This window comes from Nannospalax galili, unplaced genomic scaffold, assembly GCF_000622305.1.
Source record: "Nannospalax galili isolate Female #2095 unplaced genomic scaffold, S.galili_v1.0 scaffold11, whole genome shotgun sequence".
Taxonomy (NCBI): domain Eukaryota; kingdom Metazoa; phylum Chordata; class Mammalia; order Rodentia; family Spalacidae; genus Nannospalax; species Nannospalax galili.
Window position 1 is genome coordinate 5340612 of NW_008330735.1, and position 15769 is coordinate 5356380.

Below are 15769 nucleotides of genomic sequence, written 5' to 3' on the forward strand. Positions count from 1 at the left end.
GATTTAAATTGGGATTCAAATAAAGTATTCATATTGTCCTTCACTGGTCTACCTCATTAGTCATTTTTATCCTACAGCAAAATCTCCTTAACTTTTTTTGTTTTAAATGACAAAGGCAGGAGTCACCTGAAGACTTTATGTCCTTGATGGCTCCTTCCTCATAGATTGATGATGGGCCAAGTCTCTCTCTCCCTCTCAGTGTCTCTCTCTTCTCTCTCTCTCTCTCTCTCCCTCCATTTCTCTTTCCCCTTCCTCTCTTCTCCCCATGACATCCATTGTGTGGTTATTTGGGCCTCTGTGCGATTGAGACCAGCCTGATCTACAGAGTGGGTTCCAGGCCAGCTGGGCTATGGGGAGACCCTATCTCAAAACAAAACAAAACAAAACTAAGAAAGCCAATAACATAGGTCAATGATAGTAGCATTTTGACTATAAGTAACAGAAACAAGAACTTAGTTCTGTTTTGATAATGGGGAATTTTAGTGTTCTATATGAAAGGATGGCCTGGAGTAGGATGGTATTCAAGACAGGTTGATTCAGCAGCTCAAACTGAATCAGGATAAGTGATTCTCGCCTACTCTTTCCACATCTCTATCACTGTGGTGCTGGCTTCACCCTGAGAGAAGAGGACATCTGTACTGGTTCTAGACTTCATATCCAGCTTTGGGAATACTTGGAGTAATAAATGGAATAAATGGGGAGCTATCTTTGCTTGTGACTCATTCATAATGGTGAGGAAACTTTTCTTGGAAATCCCCAGGAAATTTTCCTTCACTTTTCATTTGTCACAACTGGAGCCTTCTCATAACTAAATCAATCCCTAGGAAAGGGATTCCTCCCTTGAACTGGGAGTGAATGTAGTGTTCCCTGACAGAAGCATGTATGAGGGGGTACATGGGTTCCTGACCAAAACAGGAATTCTGATGGCATGGAAGAAGGATGTATGCAATGCTGGGAGGCGTGCTCGCCCAGTGCCTCTCCATCCTGGCCTCACTCTACACACCCTGGCTTTCTCCACACAGCTGCACAAGTCTCTAACACTCTTGCCTACACCTGCTCTTCTCCAGCACAGTCTCTGCACCTGTTCTCATTTCCCCCCACAAGTCAATGCCACTCATCTGTCAATCTCAGTGGCAGCATCACTTCCTTTTGGGCTCTTCCCTGACTTCCATGACAGGATCAAATCTCCTACTTTATAAATACTTTTGCAGCAGGAGCCTCTCTCCCTTGTAGCCTTTGTCACTGCTGAGGTTTATCTGTGTGATTATTCTGTTTACATCTCTCCCACTACACTGAAAACACCATGATAAAGGGACCATGAGACAGAGATCATCTCTGAATTTGCTCATGACTGTGTCCTCAGTGCCTAGGAGACAGCTGACACATAATAAATGTTCAAAGCAAAATACTCCAAAACATGAGCTTCATGAATGGAGGAGTCTGTGATTAATTAAGGTAACCTACTTTAGGATGACCTTTACCTGGAGGTCATATAAAATATAGTTCCAAATAGGGTAGACAAGATGATTCCATGCAAGGCAGGATATATATGTAGCTGCCCCTTTGTTGCTTGACTTTGTGCTGGAGTCACCAGCTTTCTTTTTTAAATAATTAATTTATTATTTTAATTTTATGCATATGAGTGTATTACCTGCATATATGTAAGTGCACCTGTGTTGTGCAATGCCCATGGAGGTTAGAAGAGTGCATCGGATCCCCCCAGAACAGGAGTTACAGGTGACTGTTAGCTCCTGTGTGGGTGCTGGGAATGGACAATGCTCTTAACTACTGACCCATCTCTCCAGCCTCGAGTCACCAACATTCTAAGGCAAGAACAGAGCATGAATTTCCAGAAGATTACACTAATCATACTAGGTACCTCTCCCAGGGCTTCCAAGATTATATGTGATTTATTTGTGTGTATATGTGTGTGTGTGTGTGTGTGTGTGTGTGTGTGTGTGTGCATCTGTCTGTGGGTGAAGGCCAAAGGCATTGGATCTCTCTGGAGCTTGAGTTACAGGCAGTTGTGAACCACCTAACTTGTGTGCTGGGCACTGAACTCAGGTCCTCTACAAGAGCACTATGCACTCTTAACTACTGAGACATCTCTCCAGTCCTCCAAGATGACCTATGTTTCCTGTTTATGTCTGTGAAGTTTTTGTGCACATCACACAGCTTAAGCACAAACCCCTAATTCTTAGGTTTCAATACACCATGAATACAGAGAAATTGCCTTTTTCACTTAAATGAGAATGTTCATTGGTTTATATTTCTGAATAGCAATTTGGCAGTTTATCTTCAGATTCTTCAAAAAAGAATATTCCTTTGACCTAGTAATTTTATGTTTAGAAATTTATATCACAGAATAATCAGTTAACAAACAAAAATATCTGTTCTAGAGTTTTCTGAGGAAACAAGTCCCCAGTTCTAGCCATGCACTGTTTGTCCCACAATTCTCCTCTGTGTTCTTGGCACATGGCAGAGGTTGGCAAAAGTGCTTGTATATCACTGTTTAGTAATTGCTCCTCTGAACACTCATGAGCTTCCCAGACAGTTCACCAGGAATAGCCTCTTGCCCCAATTGTCCCAACTATAGCCACCTCCCTGGAGTCCGGAGGCAGTCAGCCCCAGGCCTATGATGGAGCACAGTCAAAATGAGGAGGACTGCTCAGCCAGCCGGCAGCTGACTGCAGAGTATGCGACAGCCCCACCTGGATCAACAGAAAGCCCACAAACGTGTCACCAAATGTTTACTCTTTTTTGCCACTGAGATCTTGAGTTTACTCATTAAAAGTATTATTATGCTGTGGATATCTGAACAATCGCTATTTAAATCCCCCATGATTAGAGAATGGAGAAATAGTATGCAGCCTCTGAGAATACTCATGTAGATGTATAATGACCAGAAAGGTTCACAATAGACTGACAAATTGTAGGACTGGATGGGAAGCAGACTGCAGCATGGCGTACTTAAATACAGTCCTGTGTTTGTGAAACATACATTTATATATTTGCTTATGAATGGACGAGGTCTGATAGACAAGACACTGACAGTGGTTATGTCTAGGTGGTAGGGTTTGAGGTGGTTTCCATTTTTTTGTTTATTTGTCCTTTTGCCATTAATCTGTAGGAACATGTGTTACATGTATAATTTTTTGAAGGCGGAAAATCTTCCCCGGGGAGCACTTTTTGTTTGATGATCTTTTTGCCAATCAAGATCAGTCTTCAGGGCCTGGAGAGATAAGTCAGGGGGAAAGAGGGCTTGCTGCTTTTGCAGAAATCAGAGTTCAGTTCCCAGCATGTACCTCAGGCAGCTCATAACCACCAGTAACTCCTGCTCCAGGGGATCCACTGCCTTCTTCTGGCTTCCTCTGCCACCAGCATCCACAAACACATATACACACCAACACACACATGCACATAAGTAAAATAAAAGTAATAAATATTTTTTTAAAAGAATATCTGTCCTCAGTGAGTCTCTAGTGCTTCTTGTTGACAGTGTCATCATCAGGTGGCCCTGAGCCATCCTGTACACAAGGTGTGGTGGTGCCATCGTCCCTTTCAAGCATCACTAAGGACTGCACAACACACCAAAGACCCTGAGAAGAAGAGGCCCTCAGGGTGACTTTGCATCATCCTTAGAGCTAGAAGAACCCCATCTTTCCATCCCATCATCAGGACCAGGAATGCCCTAAAGCATGCCCTACAGGGCTAAGGAGACTGTGGCTTCAGGTCTGTAGGTCAAAACAGAAAACAGTCCTTACTTCATACTTTGAAGCCTTAGTAAGGACCTTTGGGCAAATGTAGAGACTTTTCTAATACTGTACTAACAGTGCTAAATTTCCTAAATTCAGTATCAGAAACTCATTCAGTGCCTCAAGACAGGACAAGGATATCTAATTCCTTAATGTCCCCAAAGCCTGAAGCAAATTCCCTTCCTTCCTTCCTTCCTTCCTTCCTTCCTTCCTTCCTTCCTTCCTTCCTTCCTTCCTTCCTTCCTTCCTTCCTTCCTTCCTTCCTTCCTTCCCTCCCTCCCTCCCTCCTTCCTTTCTTCCTCCCCTCACCTTCCCTCTATCCGTTTCTTCTTTATCACTGTCTCCCTACTTCCTTATCCAACGTTTGTAGATACACATTCATTAAAATAAGTTCTAGCTGAAAGCAGACAGACCTTTCCCTGTGTGCTCCTTGCAAGTAGATTCCACATTCATCAGTTTCTAGTCTGCCACTGCTTCTGCTGCTAAAATCCTCCTCACAGAGCTGGAATTGTGCCCAGCATTCACAGAACCTGACCCCAACTCACGGGCCCTAAGACACCCTGTCACTTTTGTACTCTTTCTACTAATTTCCTCATTCTTTCTCCTACTTTGAGGCACTCCTAGCCTTTGCAATCCTTACCAAGCCCCAGCATGCCTCCTTTGCCCTCTTCACATTCCATGGGGGGCACTGACTCATAATGTGTATGGCTAACAGCTCCTTTTCCCTCCACTTCAGAAAGGTGCCTTACATCCTTGCTGACGTTTATTATTTGGTAAGTTTCCCACCAAAGCTCTTTGTTCCAACTCCTCTGGTTTTCCCTAGGACAAATGTTCTTCAAGCAAAGATACAAGGGGTCACAAAGAGACTGTGAGACCCTCCAGGTGATCTACGGATCTTTTGAAATTAATCTAGAATTTTTTGCTTAATTTTTAGATGAGTTTCTAGCTTTCATTTTATTTCTAAGGGATCTACTAATCTAAGGCTTTGCTGCATCAGCTACTTGTCCCTCTTGCTTCTTAAAGCGCTCCCTCCACATAACCTGGGCTTACCAGAGTCAGGCACATTCATGAAATATGATTCCCAGGTGTATTAGACTGCCTAAGATGTCATAACAAAATGCCATAGGCAGGACAGTTTAAACAACAGAAATTGTATTTGCTCATAGTTGTGGAGACTGAAAGCTTGACACCAGTGTGCCACCATACTGAGCTCTGGTGAGGTCTGTCTTCCTCCTCACTGTATTGTCACCCACTCCTGTGGCCTCTCCTCAGGTCCTGCATGTGGAAACTCTTTTCCGTATTATGCCAGTACTATAACATTAGCATCCTAATATTACTTCATTTAACCTTAGTGATTTCCTGTTAATACAAAACACAGCTCTTGTTCCAAAGGAAATAAGAGATAGTTTGTTCTGAGTGAAATATGAAGAATATATAGTCTGCTGAGGAAGAGGGCACATCAACTTTTTTTTAACTTAAAAAAATTATTGAGAATTTCATACATGCATAGGTATTTTGATCAAATCCTCGCCCACTTCCCCCCCGCCCCACTCCAACTCCTCCCACATCTCCTCATCACTTTTTTTCTGACAACTTCATGTACTCTTTCTTTCTTTTTTTTTAAATGGGGCTTTTTGCTACTCTAACATTCACATGAACTTTTATAGCCACAGAACAAAAGGAAGTTAATAGATCAATGCCTTTACCAAGTGCACTGTTGAGAACATCAGGCAATGGGTTACAACACAGCTGGAATCTCTTTTATAGGATTCAGATCTTATAACAGTCCTAAGGTGGTAGAGGCTAGTGGTCTGCTAAGTGTAATAATACATTCTGAAAGTTTTACATTAATAGTCACAAAGATGTTAGGTTGATGGTAAATGGCCGTTAAGGAAATATTAAGGTTAGACCAAGATCATTTTGGCATTTGATATGCAACATTTCATCTCTCCATAATCCTGCAGTTTTGGTCCAACAATCAGTCTACAGAACAGATGTAGGTTATTCAGAGAGCTCAAGCTCACACTCCTAAAGATCCTGTCTCCAAATGTAGTCACACGGTAATTAAACACAGTAAGTTCACATCCTGGTGACTTCAAAGTTGAAAACAAGTATAGTCAAGAAATAAGAGTGGAGAAAGTCTTATTACCTGCAGCAGGTAACAGGACATGGAGTTACTTCCAAAGCAAAGCCCTCCACAAACAGAAGGAACATGACTTTTACTTAGGAGCTTATGATTGCTTTTCAATTTTTCTTTTATCACCAATTTTAAGCAATGTGACTATGTGCCTTCCTGGAGCTTTCGTCTTATTTCTTGTGCTGGGGTATACTGGGTTTCTTTAGTCTGTAGGGTATACTTCTAACCCATTTTGGAAAATGTTTGGCTATTACTTCCTTAAATATTTTTCCCTCTTCTTCACAGACTTGAATGATACATATATTTGAGATTGCCTCAGAGATCACTGATTCTGTGTTTTCTATGTTCACATTTGTCCAGGTGTTTCAGCTGGGATCAGTTTTTTGTCTTTGTTGTTGTTGTTGTTGAATTTACTTATTTAACTTTATTTTTATTTTATGTGAATGCGGGTTTACCTATGTGTACCATGTGCATGCAGTGGAGGCCAGAAAAAGGAATCAGATCCCCTGGAGTTAAGGACCTTTGTGAGCCAATCATGTGGGTACTGGAAACCAAACCTGGGTCTTCTCTAAGAATGGCAAATGGTCTTAACTACTGAGCCATCTCTCCAGCCTCTGAACTTATTTCTGTTAGCATACAAAAATACTGTTTCAGTATAATATGTCCACACATATATATTTTTAATTATTTTTAATTTATGAATGTTTTGCCTGCATGTAAGTGTACCACGTGCATGTAAGTGTACCACATGCATGTAATTACCCCGGGAGGCCAGGAGAGGACATCAGATCTCCTGAACTGGAGTTATGGATGGTTGTAAACAGCCACGTGATACAGGCATTTTTTATTACATTAACATCATAATCACCTGAACAAACTGACTCTTAAGAGTGGGCCTGAACTTGGACACTAGTTCCACTAGCTATCTATTAGAACTGTCTCCAAGGACTGTGCTGATGGACCTCTCTTGCTCCTCAACCTGTGCAGATGGAGCTTCTTGTATCCTCACCATGTTTGTGCCGCCAATAGAATGGACTCTGGAACCCTGTTCTCTCCCAGTCTGTCCCCCATCAGGCCACACCCACAATATATTCAAAATGGTTTCACCAGCTTCTTTTATTGGTCTTTTTGAAACAGGGTCTCCCTGTAGCCCCAGCTGGCCTAGAACTCAATATGTAGAACAGGCTGGCCTTGAACTCTCAGAGATCGAGCATGTGTTGGGGACCCCTGCTGTGTAAGGTAGCAGTCTCTCCATGTCTGGATAGCCCATGGGGCTCGGAGTTCATATGCAGAGACTCCTTTTATCAGCAGGGCGCCTTCCTACTCTCTTCCTGACTCACCTTTTGAAGTGGCCACCACAGATGCCCTACCAAAAACATGGCCTCTGGAATAGGAACTGCCAGGTTTTCCTGTGTGATAATCAGACAATGTCTGGCAGCCTGGCAGGAGCCCACCACCACATGTAAATGAGGCATCCTAAAAGCACCTAGCAACTAAGGTTTTGCCACTGCCCCCACAGTGTAAAATATCCTGGTTTCCCCTAATTAATGGGAGCTGAATCACTAAGACCTGGAGCCAAGCTGAGTCACTGAATAAAGGAGCTGTACTGAGCTGAGTTCTGTGTCTTACTGCCTACGATCCAGTCTTCCCGGAGAGAGCTGTCTCTTCGTAAACCACGACCCACGGAGAACCTGCTTTCGTGGTCCTGCACCTCCCCTAGTGACCCGGCAGCTGACAGATCTCGAACCCTGAAGGAGTGCACAGTAGATTGGGATGGAACCCGCCTGGGAGCACAGCGATCAGTAGAGTCGCCAGCACCCAGTAGTCACGGAGACCCACAGCAACGCGGTGCGGGACACGCACCCCAGCAACGTGGTGCGCGACCCGCCGCACCTTGGAGGCCCGCGGGAGACTGGCGCCACGCCCAGCAGCTGGTGCCCCGAGATCCCCGCACCCCATAAGCATGCACCACCACACCCAGCTCTCCAGCTTCTTTGGGGAAGTACAAGTTCAAAATTGGCTCCACCCTTAATCTTCACAGACCACCTAGTTCACCTTGATCCAAGGTCCCAGTTCTTCCCAACCTCCAGTTTACAAAGGCTGTATGAACTGCTTGCAGTGCTATAATGTATTAGTTCTCAAGCACACCCACATCATTCATTGTCTTTTTGGGTGGAGTACCAAGCTGAGGTTGCCAAGCCAGGCCATCAGCCCCAAGAGCATGGTTTTGCTGGGGTTAATTAAAAGCCATTAGTCCATATTATGTTCACTAATAAAAGTCATCCCCTCAATGGGGTGCTGGCAAGTGAACTTGGGTCTTCTGCAAGACCAGCCAGTGCTCTTAACCACTGAGTCATCTCTCCAGCCCTGTCTGTATTTTTTCACACTTTGTTCTTATTCAACCCCTCCCTCATGTTCTGCCATCTCCCCTCTTGCTGGTTCTCTTCCTCCCTCAAACAGTACCACCTTCTGCTTTCATTGCATTTATACTCCACTACCTACCCAACTTTGTTCCCCTCTCCCTTAGAAAGCTTCATGTTCTCTCCATAGCTTTCTCCCTGTCATCTCTTTGTCTCTCTTTCTCTCACAAATATTTAAATATAGATTACACTTATGAGAGGGAACAGGACATTTGTCTTTTTGACTATGATTTAATTCATATAGCATGGTAGTCTCCAGTTCTATTCATTCATTTTTTCTATATCTCATAATTTCCTTCATTATAGCTGAAAACACCCATTGTGTATGTTACACTTTCTTTATCTGGTTATCTGCTAACAGACATCTATGCAGGCTCCATATCTTAGATAATGTAAATAGTGCATTGGAATCTATTGTGAAATCTCCCTTTTGATCTCTAATTGTATTAATTTGTTTCTTCTTTCTTTCTTTTAGTTACATCGGCCAGAAAGGTTTACCAATCTTGTTTATAGCTCAAAGAACCAATCCTTTGTTTGATTTACATATTGTTCTTTTAGCTTCTACTTCATCAATTTCTGCCCCAAACTTTTTAATAGTTGCTATATACTGCTTTTGAGACTAGTTTGTTATTGTTTTTCTAAGTCCTTGAGGGTTTTTTTGTTTTGTTTTGTTTTGTTTTGTTTTTGTCTTTTTGACAGGGTCTTCCTTTAGCCCCCTGCTGCCCTGGAACTTATTATGTAGACCAGGCTGGACTCGATCTCACAGAGATCCAAAAGTTTCTGCCTCCTGAGTGCTTAGATTAAAGGTGTGTGCCACCATACCCAGCCTTTCTGATGTCTTCATGTAAGCAGTCACAGCTATAAACTTGCCTTTTGGAACTGCCTTAGTTATGTCCTAAATGTTTTGGTAAACTGTAATTTCATTTTAATTTCATTGTATTTCTGTTCTGATTTCTTCAATGATCTAACTGGCCATTCAACAGTATATTGTCCAGTCTTCAAGAATTTATGTAGTTTCTGTGGTTTCTTTTGCTATGGATTTTATTCCACTATAATCTGATAAGATTCAAGAAACTACTTCAATTCTTTTTATTTTTAAATACTTCTTTTATGACCTGGAATATAATCTGCTTTAGAGAAAGTTGCATAGGCCACTGAGAAGAATGTATTCTGTATCTATTAGAATGTTTTGTATATATCTGTTAAATCCATTTCATTGTTGGTATAGTTAAAATTCACAGTTTCTTTGTTGATTTTTAGTTTGTATGACTATCTACAGATGGGAGTAGAGTATCAAAGTTATTTACCATTATTGATTGTATCAATATCTATCTGACCTTTAATGCCTATTAGTGTTTGTTTTATGAATTGAGAGTCCTAACATTTGGCACATATATGTTTGCAATTGTAATACCTTCTTGCTAAATTGTTCCTTTTATTAGTATGTAGTGGTTTTGTTTCTTTTGGTTTGAGGTTTACTTTATCAAATAACTATACCAGATTCTGTTTAATTTCCATTTGCTTGATAAATTGGGTTTGAGTCTGACTCTTAGTCTGTGGGTATTTTTCCTAATGAGGTGAGTTTCTTAGATGGAGACAACAGATGATTAGATCTTCCGTTTTATTCTGGTCAGCTTGTCTATCTTTTTTATCGCAGAAGTGAAGCCATTTACATTTACGGTTATTAACCAAGTAAGATTTTCTGGTTCCTATAATTTCTTTCTTTCTTTCTTTCTTTCTTTCTTTCTTTCTTTCTTTCTTTCTTTCTTTCTATCTATCATCTATCTATTTATGTATCTATCTATATCTATCTATCATCTATCTATCATCTCTATCATCTATCTATATCTATCATCTCTATCTATCTATCTATCTATCATCCATGTATCTATCATCTATCTATATCTATTTATCATCTCTGTCTATCTATCATCTATGTATCTATCATCTATCCATATCTATCATCTATCTATCTATCTATCTATCTATCTATCTATCTATCTAATCATCTATCTATCATCTATCTATCTATCATCTATCTATCTATCTATCTATCTATCAACTATCTATCATCATCATCTATTTATCTACTTGGCCCTCCTACTCTCCACAACTATCACCAAGACCTTGGGGATGTGGTAAATTAAATTTAGACTCCCTGACTTGTGACTGTTTTTCGTATTTTCAGACCCTCAGTGTAGTTCAATATTAAACAAAGATTCCCTCTCAAGGCATCTAAGATTCCCTCTTAGATTCCTGTCGCAGTCCTCTAAGCAGGGTATCTCCTCTCTATTGCTGACCCATTCTAGTAGAAAAATCTCTGTCTCTTCAAGACTTACAACAGGATTTGTGGCCTGTGGTCACTGTGAGCTTGTCCTCTTTTCACCAGAGCCATTTGGTTTACCTTTTGGACGAAGCTTCTGTTTCCCTCCCCAACTCTGGAGACCCAGGTTGGAGTTTCAATTATCGTGGTATTCTTCTTTTCAGGACACCATACTTTTCAGCTGTTCTGTCTTTTTTGTGGATTTCTGAGGCTCTTCATCTTTTCAAAATAAAGTTTATTTTTTTCTTATCCTGATACTTCTGTACTGGATCACATGGAAGCAGCTTCTAGTCCACCATCTTGCCTAGAAATCCTTAGGATAATTTCCTTTGCTATGCCTTCAAGTTCACTAATACTTTCTTCTTCAATATCTAATCTTCTAGTAATCATTTTAAAATATTTTATGGATTATTTTTATTTTATGTGTATGAGTGTATTGCCTCATATGTGTAAGTACACTCGTGTCTGGCAATGGCCATGGAAGTTAGAAGAGATTCCCTGGAACTGGAGTTATGGATGGTTGTTAGCCTCCAAGTGGGTACTGGGAATCAAACCTGCATCTTCTGCAAGAGCAGTCAGTGCTCTTAACCACTGAGCCATCTCTTCAGTCCCATCTTCTACTAATCTTATATGGAATATTTTCTCATCTCAGATATCCCAATTTTGATCTTTATACTTTCAACTTGTATCTTTCTGTAACTTCCCTATGTCTTCTGAACTTTCAAAATCAATTGAATACACACCAGGCATGGTGGCATGCCTCTTTAATCCCAGCCCTCTGGAGGCAGAGGCAGGCAGATTTCTGTGAGATCAATGCCAGCCTGGTCCACATAGTGACTTCCAGGCCAGCTGGGACTAGGGAGACCCTGTCAAAAACAAACCAAAAAACCTATTGAATACAACAGTAATAACCATTTAAATGTTTTCTCTGTTCATTCTGGTCAGTTCTAGGTCAGTTTTTAATCAATGGTTTCTCATTTTGTTATGTATTGCTTTGATTTTTTTATGTTTTGTGTGGTTGTTGTTATTTTGTTTTCACAATATAGCCCAGGCTGCCTTCTAACTAGTGATTCTTTTGCCTTGGCCTCCCAAGCACTGGGATTATAAGCATGGACCACCACACCTGCCTCCTTAGCATGTCTTTGATTAGATGTTAGAAATTGTGAATTTTACTCTATTTGGTGCTCTATTTCTGTTTTCTGTATTATGTTACCATAAGTTTTCTGTAGCTTTTTTTTTTCTGGAGTTAAGTTACTTGGAAACAGTTGTGAATTTCAGATCCTCCTTTTGCATTCTGTTAACCATTTTGGAAAGCAATGACGAGGCTGAGTCCTGCTCACCTCTGAGGCAAGACCTTCCTGAGTTCTCTATCCAGTGCCCAGTGAATTACATATTTTTTTCAGTGTGACAGGTAGAAGCAAGTACTGGGCCTGCTACTCCTTGTTCTTTCTAACTCTGCAGATGGTTCACTCTTCAGCCTTGACTCATGCATTGAGCAGTGCCTTTCAATACTCAAGGGGGTGCCCTGCAAATCTTGGGGGTTCTCACCTGTAGCTTTCTCCTTTTAGCGTGCTTACCTTAAGAATATGACTGACCTCGTCTCTCAGGATATTCACCTCTGTTTCTAACTTAGGACATCCATCAGTTTCACCTTAGTTCTTGTTCCTTGCGTCACAGCTGTAAATTCTTCTCAAAGCAATGGACTGAGACAACCATGAGACTCACTTGTTTATTTCCAGTGGCCTTTGTCCCTGGTGTCCACCATCTTAAAAACTGTCCCCTTGTGTATTTCATGTCTATTTGTTTCAAATAGAAGGGTCTCTGCCTTTTCCCATCTTGACCTGAAGCAGAATTTAGTAGGCATTAGTATCTGATTATGCATTCACATGTAATTGGGGCGCCTACCATGAACCAGATACTATGTTAAGTAGTGGCTATGCAGTATTGAGTCAAAAGGATATGGTCCCCAGCCTCGTGTCAAGCTTGTCATATTGCAATTAACTGCTGTGAAGTGACAATAAATGTGCTATTCCCAGGATTTATGTATATGGACATGACTCAGATGGGACTATTCCTGTCGGGGAATACAGAATTAAGAGACTGAAGCAAATTTGTTAGTACAAATAAGGCTGTGAAAAATGTTTTTGTGAGATGGAAAGGCTGTGGGCATTTGGGGTTAGAAGTAATTGATTCTTATTTGAAGCATAAGGAAAACACCACAGAAAAATGACATGTGAGCTAAGTCTTGAAGACCTCCTATGATTTTGTAAGGTGGAGAGGTAGAAGGAGATGGAGATGAAGAAATGACTTTTAGGGGCTGGAGAGATGGTTCAGTTGTTAGGAGCACTAGCTGTTTTTGTAGAGGGCTTGGGTTTGATTCCCAGCACCCACAGGGCAGCTAACAATCATCCATAACTCCAGTTCAAGGGGAATCTGATGCCCTCCTCTAACCTCCACGGGCATTGCATGACATGGATGTACTTACATACATACAGGCAAAACACGAATACACAAAAATCGAAAATAATAAAATATTTTTAAAAAGAAATGGCTTAATTACATAAGCAGTTAATAATGACTCCCTGTGATATATAACCATTCTGCTTGCTCTCTCCCCACAAAACCCTCATACACTGTGTGGTTCAGAGGGTGCTGTATATTTTCCAGCCCTGTGGAGTGAACCTTGATTGATCTAATTGGTCATGGAATTTCCATTACAGTTGCTTGTCATTGAATCAGGCACATTCAGTGGCAGCATTCTAACCAATGAGATGTGAAAGGAGGTCTGATAGGAAAGTTTTCTTCCTAATACAGGGAGAAAACATTCCTTTTATCATTGCCAATGAAGAAAAACCAAAAACAAAGCTCCAAAAACCTGATCCATTGATGATGCCCTCAAGCCACTTGAATAAACCAATCTGAAGTTGGTCTAACACAAGACTTTCTGGGGCTTGAGAATGTGTCTCAGTGGGTAAAATGCTTGCCCAACATGTGTGAGGACCCACACATGTGTGGAACCCACAAATAGCTAAATGCTATGGAGACAGCAGAATTCCTGGAAGCTCATGGGCCAGACTTATGCAGCAGATCACCACAGGCAGGATGTGAATTCAGGTGTCCACAGAACCCCACGCAGAGATGTTTTTAAAAAGACGTTTTATACATGAGCTAATAATGTCTTCTTTGTTTTAGTAGCTTTTAGCTGGAGTTTTGATGGGATTATATTACTTTCAGCAGGTCAGCATACCCTAGCCTATCAATTCATTTATTTTAAACTTCTTTTTTTCTTGCCACTGGTTCAACCCTCTGCTCTATGTTACCTCTTCTGCTTGAGGATCCGTTATGTAATCGAGAATGGAAGTTAACCTAGAGATGACAATATGCTTAATCAGTCTCCCCATATATGTACAGGGAAGAAATGAAAAGAAAGTTTTGAAAATGAGAGAAAGCAATTACCTAATACCTCAATTATTTTGCATCATCACTTCTTGATTGATCATTTGGTTGGGAGGACCTGAACTCTCAAGGGGGGAGCAGTGAAACTATGAAGGACAAGAATGTAAGCAAGTTCAGGGGAAGTTACATAAAAGCTTCCAGACTCATAGCCGTACTGGTAATTCCCACAGGAACTAAGACTACCTCTGGAACAATCTGCTGGAAGCCACTGTGTCCGGCAGGAAGCCAACTGCAGCAAGAGTGAAGATGTGTCACTGTCATTCCTCAGAATCTGGCTCGGTCCGGGTGAGCTGGGCTCTACTGAGGCAAAAATCATGAATAAGCAGACTGCCACGAGTCTCTACCTGCGCGTTTCCATTCCCTTTCCAAGTCTCTTCTTTCCTTCTTCTTACTCCATTCACTTCCTGATTGCCAGATGAATACAGAGGGTGCTAAACTACTTTCCTCAAGACATTTACATTTTACAAGGGAATTAAGAGTTCTCTTAAGGAACAGAACCAATAGAATAAGTTTGTGTTGTATTGGATTGGCTTACATGATAGGGGCTGGCTATCTGTCTTAACATGATAGGGGATGGCTAGTCTGTCTTACATGATAGCGGCTGGCCAGTCCACAAATAGCCATCTGTACTCTGGAGAGGCTGAGAACCTGACAGCTCCCCAATTCCAATCTAGTACTGAGGCTTGGGAGATTCCTGGAGAGTCGCTGGTCTTCAGTCCACAGTAGAAGGCTGACGAAGATGCATTTTGGTGGTAGTAAAGGGTAGCAGAGGTACTGCTCACCAGCAAGCAGAGAAGGCAGGCCAGCAAGGAGCCATGCTTTTTCCTCTGACCTCTTCCTGTCTGGGCAGCTGCTAGAGGAAGGTCTTTTCCTTTCAATTAATTCTTTCTGGAAATGCCTTCACATATAGGTCATCTTATTTGAGTCTCGATCCAACCAAGTTAACAATCAAGGGAGCACTTCTACACCCCAAGTAACACTTTTCCTTTGCTAGAAGCTCACCCTGCTTGATTGGCAGTAGGGTCCAATTTCTATTCTCAAACACAACACTTATCCAATGCAAAATCAACCCTCCAGGTCTCACTGACACTGGAGGTGGTATACAAGGTCACAGAGTATTACCAAACTTCACTGTCCTCTGTCACCTAACATAGGCTCTCTCATATAACCATACCCCTTGGCTATCTTAACCCTACTTACCTTAAGTGTAGGTTTGGATAAGTCCCTCACTCCAGGAGGCCTTCCCTGATTGACCCCTATGGCCATATATACTGTAGCTCAGCAGAGACATGCCTATCTTATTCACTATTATACCCACAATGCTTAACTGTAGCAGGCTGACAGTCACTACTTATAAACTGAAAATGGCCTTTATAAGAAAGTACTTGCACCTGTGCTATAGATAACATTCTGATATCCATATTATATGTGCAATAAGCACCGCCTAGTGACGTTTTCTTTGGACTGTCAGGAAAGGCAACAGAAGATGGAGGATATTTCTGGGAGAACAGCTTTCAAGGGCTGGGGTGGGAGTGTTTTGTCCTTTCAACCACAGTTCTCAAGGAATCTTCAACACAGGGCTTCCTGGCTTCAGGTGGTCCATTAATCCTCGGTGACACTTTAATGGAACTCCTATGCCAACAACTGGCTATGTAGTCTGGTGGAAAGGAGTCAATAG